Here is a 6,295-nt window from a genome sequence, read left to right as displayed (position 1 = left end):
GACGATAACCTGAGGTACCCCATGGAGACGAAAAATTTCCTTGATGAAAATTTTGGACATCTTGGATGAATTCGGCAGGCCTTTGAGAGAGATACAGTGAGCTTGCTTGGAGAACCGATCCACAACTACCAGAATGGTATTCATCCCTTTGGATACAGGGAGTTCTACGATGAAGTCCATGGATAAATGAGTCCATGGACGATCTGGGATAGGAAGAGGTTGGAGCAGGCCTGTGGGTCTGATGCGAGGCATCTTATTTTTAGCAAAATACAGGGGTGCCCAATGCTAAATCCAATTGACAAAACATATATGGTAATAAGTATAACGTACAAATACTTAAATAATAATATTTTCTTGGTTATTTAGTTAAACCCTTTGGCCAAAGTGTCATAAGCCTGCATACCACGTCAAGGTATAACCAAACTTGCAGGTCCTAACACTAAACTTTGAACCCTTTCTTTTACCTCTGTATGAGGGGAAACAACCTCAGTGGGTCCTGTCCATTCAGCAAAATGAGAGAACCTCCCAAGTTAAAAAGGTGGGGAGGGGTGAGCTCTGAGCTCTGGGCAAATAACTGTTGCCAGTTGGAAATTAAATTAACACACACATTCCCAGTAAGCTCAAACTCCAAAACCCACCACATCATACAGGGGTGCCTGTCTTTTGTTGTATACATTTGCCACGCTCAGTAGCACTCCTTTTGACTTACCTTGGCTCCGGCGTTCTGACGTCACGTTGCCATAACAATATTGCCAGAAGTCGTCTGAGCCAAGCTAAGTGAAGTTACAGAGGCCTTTGCTGCAGCATTTAATTAAAATGCTTTTGGGAAGTTCGCGGGGCCTCTGTAACTGTATGTGTGTGTTGCGCCTGTACCTGTGGTGCGTGCGCACGGTGCCAGCAGTGCCAGCGGCTACTGTGCAGGCGAGCCCTGCCGACGCCTAATGCGCAGGAGTGCCACATGGTGCCTACTGCGCAGGTGCGCCCGGCCGCGGCACTTACTGCACAGGCGTGGTCGGACACGGCGCGTACTACACAGGCGCCCCACAGGAGGTGCGGGTGCGCCCCAAGTCGCCTGGTGTACAGGTGCGCACATGACATCTGGAACGGCTCCTGCGCATGTGCGCCCAGTGTGAGCGGCCTCTGCATGCGCGCCAGGTGCCATAACGGCCTCTTCTGCCAGCAGTGACGTCACTTCCGGGGACTTCACTTCCGTCTCCAACAAGGAGATTTACTCCAAGGAAAATGTTTCATTCAGTAGGTGACAGCATAGAAGTTTCCCTTCAAAAAAGAATCCATCAGTTAACCCTTTTGCAATTCATTGCAAAGCTATGATCGGCCCCTCTGGCAGGGGTGAGTTCAAAGCACATGGTCAGCACAGTGTGCATCTGTAGCGCCGATGGGGTTCCCCAAGAGCTTCTCCCCTCTGCACAGAACCAGCGTGCTAAGGGTTAACATTTGCTTGTACTATCTGGAACATCAACTCCACCCACTGGAATGTTAATGAGCCAGGAAAACAAAGGAATCCACTGCTGCATTCAATCTGCGCCCCTTCAGTGCACATCTGCATCGCCCCAAAAGCGGACAGCCTTGGCGCAGCAGATGGGCAGCTAAAGGGTGTGAGCCTTTGCTGCCGTTTGCTGATGTTAAAGCTTCTCTATTTAAATCTGAAACTCACCAGCCCTTTTATCCCGCTGTACCCAATTGTCCAACTCTACCTGTCCATGAAATGTCTGTGAATTGACTGTATAACCCTGTTCTTTTAATGTAACCATGTATTGTTATAGCTCTGTGCCCAGGACATACTTGAAAACGAGAGCTAACTCTCAATATATTACTTCCCGGTAACATGAACAAGGTTATCAAGCACACCAAAAAAAGATCAATCAAAAAAGTGATTTAATGACTACAAAGAGTCATAACAGCATCCAACGTTTCGGTGCAACAGGCACCTTCATCAGGGTTTTACTTCCTGTAAAATGTTTTATTAATAAAATAAAATAAAAAAACAAACACTACACATAACAAAATGTGCTGTGGTTCCCAATCTTTTTGAATTTGCTTTTGCAAATGGATGTGCTGTTGATTAACTTAGCACCATCTTGTGGCCATTCAACACATAGGAACCAGAGTTGAAACAGTTTTGTGGTGCACAATGTAGTGGCTTTTTAGGAGATTTACCAAACTCCAATGCAGAGAACCCACCCCAATCTAGCACTAACTGCCATTGACTTGAAGGACAGTTGGTGTGGATCAGGTGCGATTCCCAGCATCGGAGCTTGGAGAATTCCAGCATTTGTTATGTACCTGCACAAGACTTTCAGAAGAGAAGAACCAGTGTTTTCACTAAGATTCTGCCCAGATCATTCATTGAGCTCTATCTAGCATCATATCAGAACCAGTATTGAGCTTATTTGCCTTTAGCATGTCCTGATGACATTCACTAGATATTACAAGGTCTACAATGCTAGTGGTCTTTAATATCACCATTCAGTTTACTTGTGTAGCCCTTCTGCCCCCACCCTAAGTGATATTTGGGGGTCTTCTTCAAGCTATTTCTATCAAGGTATGATGCTGTGTACCTGGGGTAAGCAGGAGGGCTGAGTGCTCCGCGATGGTGTGGGGAGAGCCTGAACAGGGGTGCAGCTTACCTTTATTCTTCATTGGTGCAGCGCCTCCAGTCAGCACAGATTCTCTGCAGGGGCAGGGGATGTTCCATACTGACACCTTGTCTTCCTTCACAGCAGCCAGCAGCAGACAGTAATCACACTGTTTCTGATACAACTGGCTTTATTGCAGGCAGATGGTAATAATACAGCAAGCACAGAGGTATCCCTTTTCTCTCTTGTCTCCCATGCTGGTCAGAGCCCTGACTCCGGCATTTGGCCCCTTTCAGGCCTGTTACACTTTCCTCCCATCCCCTGGTGGGATGGAGGAAGAGGCTCCTCGCTCCACACGTGGAGGAGAAAGTTGAACCAGGAACAACTGAACTCTTCTTAACTCTAGAATTTAGGAGAGTGTCAGAATTTATAACCTGAGATTGGGGGTTGAAACTCTGCCCCATATCATAACAGGTTGAATACTGATTGGTTCATCCAAAAGTAGTGATCACCAATCAGTATCCATCTCTCAGGCTGACACTCTCTGGTGGTTGCTAGGCCTGTCCTTGGATCCCTGAAATGTATCCAAATCTGCAATACACACACAGAGCCTAAAGAAGGAATTAACCCCTCCACTGCCTGCTCCTAGCAGGACTGACACTGGAAGGGCCCAGGAAAAAGAAGTAGCGGATGGGAGGCTATGCTATACTTGTGAAGCCGGGACCCCCTTTTCCACCCTTTTGTTGTTATGGGTGGGTATGTTGCAGTTAAGGAACACTCCGATAACGGAGGTTCCGCGCAAGGGAGCCGCCATGTTGTGGTTGGCGCCAGCACAGACTTAGCCTAGTAGAGGTTGCGCTTGCGCAGAGCGAAGGTGAGAGCCCGCGAAGGAGGTAGAGCATGACGGGTCCCAGCAGCCCCCGCGGGTCCCCGTGATGCACCTGGGCCAATGAGGTACGAGACCAGAAGGAAAAGGAAGTGTTTTGCGCGCACGTGAGTTCAGAGTTGGTTGGAGAGGAGAGGAGAAGGAGCTTCGGTGTGGGGAGGCAGACCGCCCCTACTTACGCCGCATGCCCCAGGCCCAGTTAGGCCCTGAGTCCCCATAGAGACAAGCAGAGCTAGGGACTGGCCATAGTTAGGTTCCGGTTCCCTTATTGCCACATTATCACCGCTGGGACAGTTCTAAGTTGGCGGGGGGTCTGGGCGCAGACCCCTCTATCGAGCCGCAGCGTGTCTGGGTGGGATCGCCCTAGACAGATACCTACGGGTGACGTCATCTACATCTCGCTAACCCTTTGTGAAGATTGTAGCCGCACCGGGTACTGGAGTGCCCGGCAGGTAATTCTAAAGTGCACCAACGGTACCATTCTTCATTCAGGACACAGTGGCTGCGCAGTCACACTCGTACACATTCATTGACTCAGTGAGGGTGGGAGAACTATTCCCAAGGGGAACTGGACACGGGGTGGGATCACCCGGTGAAGGGAGAAGGGAGGGTGAGCGTTCAACGAGACGCCGAGTATAGTGTCTCCTCTAGGGAGGGACACCTGTTGGTATAACATATATGGTTAATGCAAGTAAAGTTAATTGGTTAAGGGATATTGCTGTGTGTGTGTGTTATGTATATAAGTCCTGCGAAGACCCACTTCCCCTCGGGCGGAAGCTGTCGCAGGTGGAGGCGCTGCACCAAGTTCTAGATATTGTGTGTGCCCCAGGCTCTCCGTGGCAGAGGCTCAGACCCTGTGAGCCTACAGGTAATACAGCATATGGTAGTTGCCTGTGTTCGCTAGGAAGCAGGGCTACACTTGTATAGAGACAGACTGAGACCATGTGTCTCTGAGGGCCAGAGATATAATCAGATCATTAGAGGAGGATTTCCTCTTCAACTCAAGGTCTTATTTTCAGCATTTTTGAGACAACTATTATTCTAGTTGCTACCATTTATAACCAAAAGCCTGCATTTACAGTATTCCCAGAGTTCATAAAGAGTAAATTCTGCATTGAAATACATATGTGAGTGCACGATGAGTAATTATAAATGTTATTATTTGGGTAGCAAAGATTTTTGTTTTTCAATTATACACACACATTCGCATAACTTAGACAGATCCCCAAATCTGCCTTTGCCCGTTATCACTTAACAATAAAATGCTTCCACTGCAGCCAGGGATTCTGGGTAATAACATGCAAATATGAGCACTGACACTGTCACGTTTTGCTTCTTATCCATTTTAACATGGATCCCGTTAAGCTTATTGCAGTTTTACACAGCTTTCTAACAGGGCCTGGGTTGAAGAAGTGCATGTTATGCAATGTTAGATACAGTAATTACAGGAAAAAATATATATCTTCAAAGCCAATAAGCATTTTGTCTTAAGTACATTTTCTGAAGGGTATATTTCTAGGATTAAGAAAGACAAATACAATTGCAAGTTCCTATGCAAAATATATTTTCAAACACAATTATTAATGTTTTAGTCTTACATAGGTTTGGCAGAATTAATTGAATATCTGTGTAGCCCTCAGACCCCCCCCCCCCCCACCCACCCCCCCCCCCCGGTCGCAGATCGGACCCCCTAGGGTGTACTAAGGTCTGGCTACATGTGTCTAGGTGGTGCATACCTGTGGGCAACAGGAGGGCCTGAGTATCCCGCGATGGTGTGGGGGAGGACAGGACCAGGTTTCTGGGGTTCTTGCCTTCATCTGATCTCAATGGTGCAACTCCTCCATCTCTGTGAAGCCCCAGGGATATGGGGTGGAACCCTTAGGCCTCGGCCAGGCTCTTCGCTTGCGTGCTGAGGCGCAGGGAAAGTGGGTGCTTTCTCTGGCCTTGCAGTTGCTTGCCCTGCGTGCCGTCAGGGGGCAGGACGGGGACGGGATGGGGGCGGGCCAGTGACGTCACGGAGCTGGTTCGCACTCATTGGGCGAACCGCTCACGTGACCGGCCCTGCGCTCCCTCAAGCGCTTGATTTTTAAAATTGCCTAAGACCTACGCTTCCGCGCGCTTGCGGAACCGTAGGCGAGCCCCTATTAAAGCCGCTCTAGTTGCGGCTGTAGGGGCTCAGTGGCAAGCATGAGCGAGCGTCAGCACGCTTCAGCGAGCAAGCAAGTAACATGGCAGAGGCCTTACAAAGAATTCCCACACAGGGATGAGAGATTCCAGTCTCAGTCAGTCTTTGTTAAAAGCAGCAGCAGTTCTCTTTATTGTCAGCAGCACACAGCAGTAGCAGTAATCACAGTAACACGCTGGTATCAGGTACAGGATCTTCTCTCCCTCCAGACTGCACACCCTCAGGATAGTCTCAGGGTGCTCACTGTATCCCTGCCACCACCCCAAGCCGCGGGCGCTCAGGGTGGGGCTAGCTCTTCCCTCACCCCTTAGGCAGGGTGAGAGGCACTGGTCCACCATAGCTCTATCAGCTCTAATCAGGGCCTGCCTGATCTCCTCCAACTGTATCACACTAACAGGAACTCTCTCACTCAGAACTGACACTCAGAACTGACACACTAAATAGACTGTGCACTGCCCTTTATGACTTTGGCAGGCCCCTCCCCTGTGTCTCTTGCCTTAGACACAGAGTCACGTGGCCTACATCCACCACTCAGGGCAGGACTTGAAGTGGGGAAACCCATGATAACTACTGGCAGCCTGCCCTTAGCAGGGCTTATACCAGTAAGAGGATAGACATATAGCCCTA

Source organism: Ascaphus truei, chromosome 2 (genome assembly GCF_040206685.1).
Source record: "Ascaphus truei isolate aAscTru1 chromosome 2, aAscTru1.hap1, whole genome shotgun sequence".
NCBI lineage: Eukaryota > Metazoa > Chordata > Amphibia > Anura > Ascaphidae > Ascaphus > Ascaphus truei.
This window is presented reverse-complemented; position numbering follows the sequence as displayed.